Genomic DNA, 15,314 nt, shown 5'->3' on the forward strand with positions numbered 1-15,314 from the left:
AAATCACGGAAGTTGCATGGAAATGAGACAGAACGATGTTTCTATGCTCCCACCAGAGGCAGAGCACTAATAAGCTAGAACGACTGTGATATAAACAGACAATGAAGTTTTTAAATTCACTCTTAATTAGCATATGATGTGTAGAGGGTCTGCTTTATTTCTGTGTATGTAGTCAAGTATATGTGCCACTTCTTAATATTCAAACTATAAAACCTTCCACAGTAATTGAATTTCAGACTGCAGGCCCACTTGCTGTAGTTGCAGTCATTGTGTAGAAAAGCCGTTAATTTTGAGCGAGTTGAAAAGTTGTCACGTGGTCACAGACAGGATCAGAGGCAGAAAATGACTTTCTGCTGCAGCATATTGATTTGGTACCTCCAAAGTCTACTACTTTGTTCTGTATTAAATTACACTTAAAATATTTGATTTTAAAATAACTTACTGGCTTTCTTTTTTGCTTAAAAATTGTTTAAAATAATAAACGTCAAAAACCCTAAAAAGCATGAGGGCAAAAATGGCAGTTGCCCTCAGTGCATATTCTACTCCACATCCGTTGTGAGCATTTCAGTGTCAACCCTTCCGTGTTTTTTCTAGGCATAGATAGACTTAAACAGTCTGTCTTCTTCTTAATCAGAATCATGGAGTATACACGCTGCTGTAAGTGCATTTAAGAGAAAAATTTTAATTTGTCGATTTTACAGTCTAATTCCTGTGCCCTCCTTTGTTAGAGCTTTCTTCCTATTTTAGTGTTTTATTTCACGAAGATGGTTAAGATTCAGACTTGATATGCTGGGGAGCTGTACACCTTAGAAATCTATATTTCTTTATGTGTTTTCAATCTATATGTACAATCACTACCATTTGATAAGGATGAGAGGCAAAGTTTTGTGTTTTAAGGAAAAGAAAATAGCTATTTGCTACATAGGAAAAACTTCACAGTATTATAAGGATCTGTTTATGACAGTACTTGCCTGATGCTGAACAGATAGATACAGTGACACTCGATGATCATTCTTTAATTCTGTTTCCTAGGACTGTACTGCAGATGCTGTGAGATACTGGGTGTTCACATGCTTAGGTGGTCAGTGCGCCTTTCGAAGTTGAGCTGTCAGGCTGTTAGTGAGGAATCTAGTGAGTGCTGACTTCATAGGTGAATTTCAAAAGTTAGATTTTGCTTTTGGTGTCATGTTCAAGTAGAACCAAATTTTAGGAGAGTATGAAATATTCTACCATCCCAGTACAGATGGTGTCTAATCCATATCAATCTATCAGCTCTGAGAGCGAGGAAGACTGTGCACGTACTTGCATTGTAACTTAAAAACATAGTTCTTTTCCATGGAAGGTGTTCTTTTCCTTATTTCCCAGAAAGATTCTCTTGTAATGCGGGCCCTTAACCTATGATTACAAATAGTCCTTGGTGCTTCTCTGTACTAACTGAGCTTTAAGGACTACATGTTATCAAAGATAAGAGTTTCATCATAATTTTACCATGTCAGTATCTCTTGTTTCTACCTTGTCTTAAAAGACCCACAAACAATAGCTGTTGAAGTTAAGAAAATATTTTTTAATAAATTATATAATGCTGTGGTATTTATCTTCTCCTAATAGTTTAAAATGGATCATGGAGACACTAGGGATATTTTCCTTGTTTTAAAATAGGCCTCCTTCATTATTGAAGCTACATGTTATCATTAGACTTTTTTTTTCTGTAATATAAAATGTGAAAGGTTGAGAATAGATTTTGTTTTTAAATATGAAACTTAAGCTATGTTTAAGTTACTCAGAATTTTTTTCATGGTTGCAGTTTGTTTTACTAAGACGATAGTCTGCACCCAGGGAGATGTGGAATGATTCTCCAGGACTCTGCCATCACACAGAAGGAATGGAGAGCTCTGCCAGGTGGTCAGCTGGATGCGTTACTAGGACGAGTTCTCATATCGTCAGAGCAGGCAGAAATACCCCAAGCACCAGCACTGGTGAAGCATAAGGCAGCCACTTCTGGACAGCATAAAGCTAATGAATGACTCACATGATTGAATTTCAGGGAACATTTTTGCCATAGTTGGGGGTGGGTGCCTAACTGAACCATCAATGTCAGCTATGAACAATGAGAGAAATGCTCTTCTAAGATCAAAGATATATAGCCGTATTTGGAATTTGTTCAAGAATAGTGATTTTGCAATTACAAACATAGTTTTAACTGTGGTATTTTGTTATCTGTCTTCAAAGGAGAACTGCTCGCTGGTAGGCCACTTCCTGCCTTTCATCTCTTTTTCTGACTATGGACAAAGCAATCCCCTCCAAAAAAAAGGCAGCACCATAGCAGTGATGGTTCTTTCTTGAGTTGTTTTAAAATATGGGCAAATGAATTTGGCATTTTAGAAAGTAAGTTCAGCTTTTGTAGCAATGCAGTTCTAACTTTTGGATGACTTGCTTAGCACAGGTCAGTGGTATAATCTGTAGGAAAACTGGACGATGGAAAATAAGAATTTAGAAGCTTTAGGAGCCAGGGTGTTTTATAGACCAACAGGAGGCTGCCAGCATGGAGAGGCAGGTTTTCAAAAATAGGAAACCCTTCTGACAGGAGACAGTATTTGACAGTAAGGAGACTGATTTGTCAGTTTGGCAAGGTTCTTGTTCTTGGAATCAGCCTAGAGCTAACTTGATCTGCCTAACCATAGGGTATTTACTGGTAATCAGATGCTTCCTAAGGAATGTTGAGGGCATTAATTTGGGGCCACATTAGGTGAGTTGCAAAGACACACTTGAACAACCTAAACAAGATGATTTTTCTAAATGAAATTGAAGGAAGGAAAAGGAGAGAAACTCATCCAAGATTGAGCTCATCAAAATTTGCTGAAAATTACATGTGAAAGATACACCATTCCCTTTCTTTCTCAGCCTTCATATTTCTTCATCAGCTCTCACCAGTGATGCATCTGTAAGAGAGTTAATGCAGGTTATCCTGCCAGTAGTAATGGACTCTGATTTCTCCTTCTCTGATTGCTTACTGCTCTGGAAGTAATGCCTTATAGACGTTCTCTGTGCCCTACAGGATTTTGACTATTGCTGTGCTCGGGGCCAAAGTCCCAATAACCATAGACTCTTTCATTCAACTTTTCTGATTTTTGTCTTTATTGATTTTTATTTTTAAAACAGTACAGGATTTTGCTCTCCTTTATTGCGTGGCCACAAGGTTTTTTGTTGGTATGTACTTTGAGATACTTCATTCTTTCAAATAGCAAGAATCCTGGAAAATTTTAAATTGCCCTCAAAATAGGTCACTTACTGCCTGCTGTATTCTACAGTGACTTTTTTCATTTGGATAAGTGAATAAAATTGCCATTTAGAAACTTTCCCTGTATTAATCCAGTTCATTTCAGAAGCTGAAAGTGACAAAGAAAGAAACCAAGAATTCTTTCTGTTACCTTATTGTAAATAAATTTGCTAACTTTTGATTTTCAAGACAGCAGTTTACCCATTTGTCTTTTTTAAAGATTTTATTTATTTATTTTTAGAGAGGGGAGAAGGGAGGGAGACAGAGAGGGAGGGAAACATCAGTCAGTTGCCTCTCTCCCATGCCTCACCCAGGGACTGAACCTGCAGCTCAGGCATGTGCCCTGGTGGGAATCAAACTGGTGACCCTTCCCTTTGTGGGACAGTGCCCAACCCACTGAGCCACACCACTAAGGGACCCATTTGTCTTCGTAGTAATATAACTTCAAAGTAATCTCATGTTTATAATTTAGTAAAAGAAAAAAAACAGTAACAACAATAACCATTACAGCCTTTCATGTCTGTTCAATTGTAACCTGCCTGTTGAGTTCAGCGCCTCTCAGGCAGTAGTGATGCATATCCTCTCCATAAATAACGCATATTTGTTTTGAAAGACAGCACTCATTGATTGTCAGTCACGAGAACTTCTGAGAGCACTTTAGGAGCTGCAGAATCAACATTTACAAAGTGCAAAGTGAAGAAAGGTACACTGAGTCACAGATACATTTGTGTTCTTATTCCCTGATTCCCTGCCTCCTCCAACATATTTAGTGTGGCTAAATCCATAGGACAGACTATTTTGAAATAGGAGTGGAAATTTGGAAATCCTCTGGCTAAAGTAAATGCTGAAATACAAATTAAATGCTAAAATGGTAAAATGAGATTACTTTCCCTTATAAAATAAGTGTATTGATTAAAAACTTAAGTCAGTAATAGTTACAGGGGAGAATGTATCATGTTTTGAGATTAGTGTTTAGAACCTAACCTACCCCTTCCACTGTCTGTCATCTTGTTCTCCATCTATGAGTCTGTCCCCAGTTTCCTTGTTAGTTCAGTTTGTTCATTAGAGTCTACATATCAGTGAAATCATATGGTATCTGTCTTTCTCTGATTGCTTATTTCACTTAGCATGTTTCCTAGGTCCATTCATGCTGTAGCACAGGACAAAATTTTCTTCTTTTTTATGGCTGAGTAGTATTCTATTGTACAAATGTGCCATGGTTGTTTTATAGGGGTGGATACTTATTTTTCTTGTTTAGTCACAATTACTTGTTAAGAATCACGTTTACATCTGCTATATAGAAACTTTTGCTAAATAAGTAGAATTGCCAGCTGTTCTGGTTTGGTCATTTGAGTTAGTTATTTGAGTGGATACTAGGCATTTCTGAGATGGATGGATATAGAGCAGGGAGGAAGGAAGAGCAGGGCACGGTGGGGATGGAATAGAAAAGAAGCAGTAGCAAATGAGGTGAAGGAATAAAGGTGGTAGGAAAAGACTTCAGGGAACAGACCTGGAGCTTATTCATCGAACAAGTGTTTGCTTACAGCATGACTGGTTTTGTGTCAGGTCCTGGAGACACCATGGTGAACGTTCCACAGCCTTTGTTCTCCGTTTCCAATCAAGTGGGGTAGAAAGGGGGAAACAGGCCATTTGCGTTGTGGGCTGTTGAGTACAGGGTACAGTGGGGACATGGAGGGCGCACCTCTCTCAGACTAGAAAGGGCCCACAGAGGCTCGAGAATTCCACGGTGAGGAGCTGGTAGTGCAGATGCTGTGAGGTCAGAGTTCATGGCAAGTTCCAGGAGATGACATGTTGCTCAGTGTGCATAGAGCTTCAAGTGTGAGAATGGAGCAAAGAAACAAGGACTGTAAAAGTAAACAGGGGCCAGGTCAGAAAAAGCGAGTCTTTGTGTTATATTAAGGAAGAAGTTGGGACTTTTTCTGGAATACATTGCAGGACTGTTAAGAGAGTCATGCAGGAGAAGGGCATGAGCAGGTACGTATAGCGTGGAGAGCTGAAGATGCCACAACTGTAAGGAAGAAGACCAGGCAGCTGAACCAGTATGGTGGGGATGCAAAGGAGTGAACCGTATGTAAGAAGTAAAAGGGACAAGGGGCAGAACTTCGTGAGAGAGTAGCTACCAGGGCAAGAAGCCAGTTGCAATGATTTGAATTTATAGTGAGAAAGTAGAGATGTGTGTTTTCCAGATGTTTATGTGAATGGAATATTAACCAGTTCAAAGTCCATGTGCCCAATACTTTGAAATGTCAAAGCGTAGGGTAAAAAAAGGTTTATTGATAGAGAAGGTGCTAACCAAGTGGATGGGAGGCCTAGTCCTCCATTTCATCTAAAGAAAGTAGAGTTGAGACTTCTTATGTGTCTAGAAAAGGGGAAAATGGAAGGGGCAGGAAGTAATTGACAGCCACAGACATCTGGGAGCCAGCCTGGCTCCCAGGAAGATTTTGCTGGTTGAATCCTGTCACAAGATTTCTGCAAATCTTTGATAAACAATGCATACTTCCCTTATCTCCTCAGGATAGGTACTTTGTGGGAAACACTCAGTAGGCAAACAGAATTCCTTTAATGATTGACGTGTCTCTATGCAAGACTAGACAGAGGCTATTAGCCTGAAGGCCATGGGAACAAAGCAGGCTTGAACAAGACTGAGAGGCTAAGCATTTCTCTCTGTTCCAGGAAGGAATATCCATTTCCTGGCCTGCTTCCCAGGAATATGGTGGAGGCAGTAGCCAAGCCCAGGCAAGGTATTTTCCCTGAGAAGCTAGGAATCAAAGATATATGCATGAATCATAGGGAAGAGAAAAGCCAGGGCCTGTGGCCTGGTTGGAATGAGTTGTGGGTGCTTTCTAGTAAATTAATCCTGGGGTTTAGAACCAAGAAGATTAGGAACCAAGTGCGTAAATGAGGTGCAAAGTGGAGCCTATGAACCATGTTAGCACTAGGCAGGCCACCTCTTTCTTGGTTGTTATGTGTGAGGCTTAGAGTTAGGCAGTCTCCTGGCTTAAGGGCTGGGCCAGTTTGTACCTCCCCCACCCCAGAAAAAAATAGAGCATTACCTAAAGGAGAGAAGGGATTCAGAGAGGGCTTTAGATCTGAGATCCTGTTCAGATTGAAGGAGAAGGTATTAACTAGAAGGAACTGTTGATGGTTTATCAAGTTATCAAAGAAAACAGCTGAAGGACTAATAGCTTAGAGTAGCAGCAGGAAAGGAGATTAAAAGTACAGATTGGGAGTGAGAGGAGTTGACCTTGAATCTGCCTTTGAGAGAAGATGGAAGAAAACACAAGTTTTGAAATTGGTAGGCAAGGTGGGGTATTGGGAGAGTCCATGTATGAAGACCTTCCTATTAGTCAGGAGGCAGAGGCACTTTCTTAGAATAACTAGGATGGCGGTGGGAAGGACAGTATGCAGAAATAATGGGAAGCTCAAGTTCTGGGAACAGAAGTCCTAGGTTTGAATCCTGGCTCTTGTGCGTGTTGTCAGAGTGGCCTTGGGCATGTTTTTCAAGCTTTGTCATTCTCAGTTGCATCATTTTTAAATGTAACCACGATAGTACCTTTCTTCAAGAGTTATATCAAGAATTAAAGATATTAATTCATGTAAAGTATTTAGCATGTAGCAGACTTTCCATAAAGCTTATTATTGGCAGGCAGTATTTTATAATGGTCAAGAAGCAGACTCTGAAGTCATACCTCCTGGGTTCAAATTTGGAATCTACCAGTTAGGTGCTAGCAGTGTGACTTTGAGCATTATACAATTGACAAACACAACACATAGTCATCGGGTGATCGATAAATACGTATTCAACTGCATTGACAGTAGATGAAGAGACTGTCTTCCTTCTTGTGCTTTGAATTATTTATTTCCAGTGAGATCATTATGTCCTACCCATGTCACAAATGCATATAATAAAAACTTTTGTTAATTTACAAAGTGAGAGAGGCAAACTGTATGTTATCTCTGCCTCAGTTTTCTCATTTGTAAAAATAAAAAATAGCACCTACATTTTAGACTTGTGAGTTGAGAGAATTAATAAACATAAAACCCTTAGCTTCTGGCACATAGGAAGCAATATATATGCTATATGTGTTTATCTGTATTATATATAGAAGCATTTTATATAAATCTAAAATTTATATAAAATTACTTACATGCGCCCCCCCCCCCCCTCTCTCCTTCCTTTCCCCTCTAAAGATAAATAAATAAAATCTTTAAAAAAAATAAAATAAAATTACTTACATGTAAGTATGTATTTTAATAAAATTTGTTATTATCTTCACTCATCATCAGTAAGGTAAAGGATAATTTATAATGGGCACTGTGGGACTGGGTGAGATCAAATTAGATGAATAAAGACTTCCAACCAGCACTGAAGGCCAGCCTGAGACTGGAAACTTTTTGTAGTGGTGTTGGACCACGGGAGCAGCCAGCAAGCTGGGGGGATAACCTAGAGAAGAAAAATGGTGGGGAGAGTTCAGAGTTTGGGTTTGTTAGCAGACCAGATATGAGTGGAAAGGAGCCAGGGAGCTGATATCCTGTGTCGAGAGAAGAATGAGAGTCATTGACAAATAGCAGAGAAGATTATAAAGCTACTGAAACATGTTTTCAGACTAGTACTGGCAGCTGCTGTGTGGAGGTGACTTAGATTTCATTTTATTTATCACACTGCCTTTTTGCCTGTTCTGGTTTCTCTCCCCTCCCCTCCTCAACAGCCCTTCCTAGGTTCTTATTTTTTCTCTCTGCATATTTTCTTTTCAGGCCTTATATTGTGTCTGCCTTCCAGCAAAATAACATAAAGAAACGTAGAGTAAAGCAAAGAAGCATTGTTTCTATATTCACTTCCTCCCGTATTCTTTGATCACCTTGCACAGTAATGTTTGCTCTGACTGATGCAGAAAAAAGCATCTGGCATGTTCAGTACCTTCAAGGGTCTCTGAGAGGAATTCACATGAGATTATTATGCATATGTCGTTCATAAAAATGATAATCATTATGCAATCAAATGTCAAAAAATATGGCACAGCTATTAAATGTGGGTGGTCAAAAAAGGTGCTTAGGAAGGAAAGATGGCATGAGCTGAAGCAAATCAAGACAACTGTTTAAACATGGGAGTTCAGAGAGGCTTGCTGAGAAAAACGAGTGCGGGTTTGGGGTTACAGTGTAGGGGTCTGAGAGGCAGGCACGGCCGACAGGACAGAACCGGGCCTGGCAGGAGAGCGGCGGGTGGTGAGCTGAGTGGGAGGAAAGGCTGGACACTCACCCACACACAGTGCGTAGCTTGCCAGGTAAATTAGTAAGTGTGTGTTCCACGGCATTGAGAATAAATGAGGAAGAGACTCCCACGAGCTTGTATTCTTGTGCTTCAGATTCTTGCCATTGTGATAATGATATCCTAACCATGTAACAAGTGCCTAAAAAAAACCTTTTGTTAATTTAGAAAAAAACGAGAAGAGGCAAAATATGTAACGTTAGGCTTGTTGAAGAATGGGAATACAGCGACTTTTTGGATTAAGAATGTAAACCCATAAAATTGTAGGAAAACAGAAAGATGGCCTTTTGCAGGACTCTGAGGGTAGGGGCAACAGAGTGGTCTGGTGGCAAACCTGTCCTAACCTATTACTCTATTACTAAGTTCCCTGTGTAAACAGCGTTTCCTCCCCCTTAGCCACTACTTTTGGTGCCTTATCTCTTTCAAGGTAGCTGTTGTTTCCATCTGTAGTCTAAGGCAGCATGCAGTTTTGAGGACCAGGTTAAGCTCTCCCAGACTAAAGGTCAGGGAGTGTAGAGATCATAAAATACGACTTTTTTCATGAGGTAAGGGCACAGGGACCAGAACTGCCAGTAAAACAGCTAAACCCTTCTTTGAATAGTGGGTGCCTTATTAGTATTCATGAAGAGCATATAGATAACATCTTGACGGAGTTAAAGTTTCAGTTTGAAGTGCCATTGCTTTTCAATAAGGAGTGCATTTAAAGACACTGTGCATGAATAGAGTTACTGAATTGCTTCTGAAACAAGAGTATTACTTTATTGAATGAGATATTTTTCATTTAATCTGTCTACAATTTAGAATTGTCATTAGAATTACAATAAACAATGATCATCACTTGTAGGGATTTTATCTTCAGAGTTTTAGACTTAATCTAATTTCATTGTTGCCTGAAGTCCCCAGAGATACTCGCTTGCTTTTCTCCCGTGAACCCTGAAAACGTTCGCTTCCCAGCCCCCCAGTGCTCTCTGTAGGTATGTCCATGGCCCGTAAGCTCTGTCTTTTGTGGGAAATGCTCGGAGAGTCAAGAGATGGAAGGCTCTCTGTCGGGGCTCCTTGTCCTAGGTAGGCCTTTGGGCTCTCGAGTCCTGGTTCTAGTGCCAACTTCCACTGTGCTGTTGTGTGACCCTAGACAAGTTGCCCTCAGCTTCTTCGTCTGGAATTCATAGTAGTACCTCCCTCAGAGTGTTCTTGTGAGAATAACTGAGATAATGAATATTAAGTATATAGCAAATAACTCATGATAAATGCTGTTTATTAGTAGTGTTTTAAAATTACTACTAGGAACGTGTCATTCAGGAAAGTTGGTGTGTGTGATAAAGTGTTAGGTGAGGGCATTGTAAGCCAGTAAATACCTTTTGCAGGGACTGCTGTGCATCTGACTTAGTGCTAAGCACTGGGACAGAAAAGGAAGGAGCCGTGGTGCCTCCCCCCTAGAAGTGCCAGTCTGTTGTGGGGCGGGGGAGACAAAGCACTGTGACGAGTGCTCGACCTAACCTGGTCAAGTAAAACCAAAGTTCGAGAGATTTTGACGTAAGGTTTTCTCAGAAGCCTTTAGAGAGGAAGGGATGTGGGACTGGTGCCTTGGAGCATGACAAGAACTTTGACAGAAAACAGGAGAATTTTAGGGTGAGCAAGCCTTCAGAGTTGGGGTGTTGGCCAGCTTCCCTGTCAGCAGGACACCCTGAAAGATTGACAGCAGAGAGTGTCTTAAAAGCAGCAGGACTCTTTTGGAAGATTGTAAGTAGGTCTCTCTAATTGATGTGGAAGCTCTAGAGCTACCACTTTGTCACCATTTCTTTGGGCTATTTTTTTTTCTCTTCTCTACAGTCCCAAGAAAGCTGTGAAGCTCTGCAGTTTCAGTGTGACCCAGAAGGGGCCTTACCGGCAGTCAGAATGTGTGGGTATTCTAACAGTGAGATTTCATGGATCTGCCTTCCCTGCCCTGTCTTACTGCCTCTGAATCGCCATTAATATGATTTGAATAGAATTTTATTGGCCATTTAGGAAACAGTTTAAAACTCTAAAATACCCCAGTGACACAGTTAAATTCACACAATGTTTTAAAAACCATGTACTGATGACTTAAGTTGTAAGACAACACGATAGAAAGACTTAGAGGCTCTTCTTCACAAAACATGTGACTATGCCAAAGTGCTGTTTCTGACTGAATATCTCTCAGACAACGTAAAGGAAGTTTTCATCTTCATTTTTAAGTTTCCGAGGCTAGAGGTTATATCACCTGGGCCACATGGGGACCATTTTTAAATTGGCTTCATCTGTACCCCCCTGAAAGCTTCTTAGGCTGAGTTTTAGCAATAAGATGCTGCCAGTTAAACCGATTCTCCCTGTACAAAGCTCACGGGTAGAGAGGATTTGCTGATACTGAGTCAGAACCTTCTATGTGCCAGGCTCTGTACTGGGTATTAATAAAAAGTATTCTCACAGGAGAGCTGCTATTCAGTTTGAACATGTGAGGAAGGATCAGCAAATTATTAACTTCACAGCAAGTAGATAGTGGCAGAGGCAGGGTTCTAAACGAGGCCTCTCAGGCTCTCGTGTCCATTTTTTTTTCTTTTTTTAAATGAGGTTTTTGCTTTGTACTGTTTATTCTATGATATGTCTTCTTTAAATTTCTCGTGAAGATTGAGTTCAGTGAAGGTCTTCATGAATGGGCTTGCTGCATTTGAAAAATGCAGTTAAATGGAGTTTTTCCTAATTTATCACCAAGTTGATTTATATTTAATTCAGTGCAAGGAGTATCTAATTGCTCATCCTGGCATAGAAAGGGGCACACGTGGGTTGGTTGGTTTTTACAAGATAAATGAATATTCAGTATTGTGGATAGATACCTTCAGCCTCCATCATTTGACAATTTCAGCAGCATAATTTGATACTGAATCTTTCATAGTTAAATAACCTGATTTCAGTTATTCTGGAATTGCAATACAGAATGGAAGGATGACCCCTTTTGAATGAAGAAGCCTAACCGCTTGCTTCATGGTACATCCTCTCAGTGACTCACTCATCTCTTCATCTCTCAGACTAAAAATGTAGTCCACGCCTGTTGTGTTCCAGGCACTGTGCTGAGGGTTGTGACCTTATTTCAGTCCAGGTGGTCCTCACACACCACATGTCACCTTGGCCTGCATATTAGTTACACACAGTTTTCAGCTCCTCGCCTCTCACTTCCCCACTTAGGGAATAATAACTGAATTCAGAAGAATGAGAGAGATTGCGGGTTAATTTCGAAACCCCCATAGTGTATATAAATGGTGCATTATTGCAAAGGTTCATCATGGAAGTCCATATAGTTGCTTATGACAACCCTCCCAATGACCTGACCTTGATGTTCTGGTGAGCTAGGATGCTTTTGAACACATAAAAATAAAATAAAGTTTCGAATCAACAAGAAAAAGGCCTAGTGGTGGAGGTACGATGTATCCAAATAATTATTATTTAAGGGAAAATGTAGTTAAGTGTCATTGGTAATACAAAATCTTTCTAATGTATTTCTGGGGAAGAAGAGATTAATACGGGGAGTATCAGAAGAGATACGTAGTACCTGTGGTGGCAAGTCAGCTACAAGATAAGAATTAGAATAGTTGGGGAAGGGGGCTAATGTGGTCATTTTGAACCCAAAGGCCACATATAAGATCCACAAATGTGACTCTTGATATTCAATTTTCTGGTTGAATATTGAAATTACATATATATACACAAAGGTGCATATACTTAAATACATTGCACACATAAGTGAAATAGCATAATGAAAATCCTCAAGGCTAAATGATACATTTTTCTCTGGGCATTGGCAACCACTTTAACCTTTCTTGTTGATAACAACTTACAGTTTCTCATTGACTTCTGTTACTCTTTAAAAAATGTGTTACCGTGAAATATTGGGTCTCCAGTATGGGTTTAATTACCACTCAAGCAGCTCATCCTGAAGTGATTAATAAGCCACAAAAATAACCATTTCCTCTTCTCTCCATATAGCATTGGTATTTTTGGAAATTGGGTTGCCTGTGCCAAGTTTTATTTGTAGATAGAATGGGAATTGTTAAATGGTCTATCATCAGTTCACAAGAAATCTTTGTTCCTTTATAAAGAGCAAACCAGATAACTAATTCCATTTAGAGTTTTCAGTAACTTCTTGTACTCTTGAGGCAGCCGCACAAATCATATAATTGCTTCAGATACTCAGTGGAAGTTCCTTACTGAGAAAACCACAGGAACCTGGTTTTCTGTTCTCTTTCCGTTTTTATTTTTTTTTTGCTAGACATGGCTTTTAATAAATTAATGAGGATTTTTATGAAAATGACTACTTGAAAAATATTTTATAATAAATGAGGATTTTTATATCGTAGTGCAAAAAATAATTTGAATGTTCATCAATAGTGGAAAAATTGGATAAATTGAGATATATTCTTATTTTGGAATGTTACATAGTTAATACCAAATGAGAATGATCAAGGTATACTATACTGGCTTAGAGAGCATGATATGGGCAATTTAAAAATATTAATGGCTATGCTTACTTGTTATATTTGTGTGTAAAAAAAATGTACAAAGTGATAATTCTTAAAGATATAAAGTTGGATAGAGTAGGAAAGACTGGTAAAAGTGGGATGTTTATAATAAAGAAGAGAATTCAGAAACAGGCTCATACATGTGCTAATTTGGGATAGAATAAAAGTGGAATTTCAGAGGAATGAGGGAAACCCGGATTATTTAATAAATGGTGTTGAAACAGTTATCTGACTAGATATTTAGAAAAAGAAAGGTATTCTCCTTCCTTACTCCTTTTATTAGAATGACTTGCAGATCAAATATTTAAAACTTTTAACATAATGAAGTCATGAAAGTTCTAGACGGAAACATTACTGATTTGTTCTTTAATTTGAAGTGAGGAAGACCTAAGTATGACCCCAAACCCAGAAATAATTAAGGAAGGATTCATCTGCCTGTGCCATATTGTTTTGAAAGCTTAAGAACTGGGTAAATCTTGAAAGTATGTGTGGGCCCCATTTTCAGCAACATGACATTAAAAGTTTATTGATACCACTTTTCAAGCATTTGGACTAAGACAGAATTATGCTGACCAAAAAGGCCATGACCTCTGTTTTTAACAATAGCATTTGTGTTTGTAATTGTCATCATGAAACATTTAAATAAATGGCATTTAATTTATTATTGAATGTTTGCATGTATATGTTTAAACCATAATTTTTATATTGTTACCTTAAGTGAATGAATGAAATATAACAAATCAGACAGGTGGTGATAAAGTATGTAAGAAACTGGACAGGTATAGTTTACCTCTGGACTACAGGGCTAGGACATGATGATGTAAGTCAACCTCATTTTATGCTTTTTTACCTTTATAATATGAATGTGTTGTTTTTATTTAGAAAAACTTTCTTTTTTTATTTTGTATTTTTTCCCATTATCATTTAGTCCCCTTACACCCTGCTCTCCTCAGTAGTCACCACACTGTTGTCCGTGAGTCCTTTTTCCTTTTTACTCAATCCCTCCACCCCCTCACCTCCCTCCACCCTCCAGCTGTCATGCTGCTCTCCGTCTAGGAGTCTTTCCCTATTTTCCTTGTTAATTTAGTTTGTTCATTAGGTTCCACATATAAGTGAAATCATACAGGATTTGTCTTTCTCTGACTTGCTTATTTCACTTAGCATAATGTTCTCCAGGTCCATCCATGCTGTAGCATAGGGTGAGCTTTTCTTCTTTTTCATGGTTGGGTAGTATTCTATTGTGTGAATGTCCCATAGTTTTTGCCACTCCTTATTGATGGACACTTGGGCTGCTTCCATATCTTGGTAATTGTAAATAACACTGCAGTGAACATAGGGGTGCTTATGTTCTTTCAAATTAGTGTTTTGGGTTCCTTTGGATATATTCCCAGAAGTGGGACTGCTGGGTCAAAAGGCAGATCCATTTTTAATTTAATGAGGTATCTCCATACTGCTTTCCACAGTGGCTGCACCAATCTGCATTCCTGTCAACAGTACAGAAGGGTTCCCCTTTCTCCACATCCTCACCAGCACTTGCTGTTTATTGATTTATTGTTGATAGCCATTCTGACAGGTGTGAGATGATAGCTCATTGTGATTTTAATTTGCATTTCTCTGATGATTAGTGATATTGAGCATCTTTTCATATGTCTGGCCATCTGTATGTTGTCTTTGGAAAAATGTCTGTTCAGATCCTCTGCCCATTTTTTTCCAGTTGGATCGTTTGGTTTTTGCTGTTAAATTTTATTAATTCTTTATAAATTTTGGACATTAACCTCTTATCAGATGTATCAGCAAATATGTTCTTCCATTCAGTGGGTTGTCTTTTTATTTTGTTGGTTTCCTTTGCTGTGCAAAAACTTTTTAATTTAATAAACTCCCAGTTCTTTATTTTTTCTTTTTTTTTTTTTGGCTTGGTGAGATATATCTAATAAAAAATTGCTATGAGCAGTGTCCAAGATTTTGCTACATATGTTTTTTTTCTAGGATTTCTTTTTTGGATTGGAATCTACCATTTAAGTCTTTGATCCATTTTGAATTTGTTCTTCTTTGTGGCATAAGAAGGTCGTCTAGTTTCCTTTTTCTGCACATATCTGTCCAATTTTCCCAAAACCATTTGTTAAATGAACTTATCTTTAGCCCATTGTATTGCTTGCTTCCTCAGTCAAATATTATATAACTGTGAAGGTGTGGTTTTATTTCTGGGCTCTCTGTTCTG

At 38.8% G+C, this 15,314-nt stretch overlaps 1 protein-coding gene across 20 annotated transcripts in view; it reads left to right on the forward strand.

The window, feature by feature from the left end:
* BBX (BBX high mobility group box domain containing) overlaps positions 1 to 15,314 on the forward strand; it is a 255,771-nt gene that overhangs the window by 150,774 nt on the left and 89,683 nt on the right. Inside the window, exon 1 of one of the 20 annotated variants that reach the window (XM_053663019.1) lies at positions 10,446 to 10,464. The exons of the other annotated variants lie outside the window; for them this stretch is intronic. The gene's annotated coding sequence lies outside the window, so the exon portion shown is untranslated. Of the gene's footprint in view, positions 1 to 10,445; positions 10,465 to 15,314 lie in introns of those variants that run through there. 20 annotated transcript variants of the gene reach the window in all.

The sequence above is a fragment of the Artibeus jamaicensis genome, unplaced genomic scaffold (assembly GCF_021234435.1).
Source record: "Artibeus jamaicensis isolate MK-2021 breed Jamaican fruit bat unplaced genomic scaffold, CSHL_Jam_final contig_3126, whole genome shotgun sequence".
Classification (NCBI taxonomy): Eukaryota; Metazoa; Chordata; class Mammalia; order Chiroptera; family Phyllostomidae; genus Artibeus; species Artibeus jamaicensis.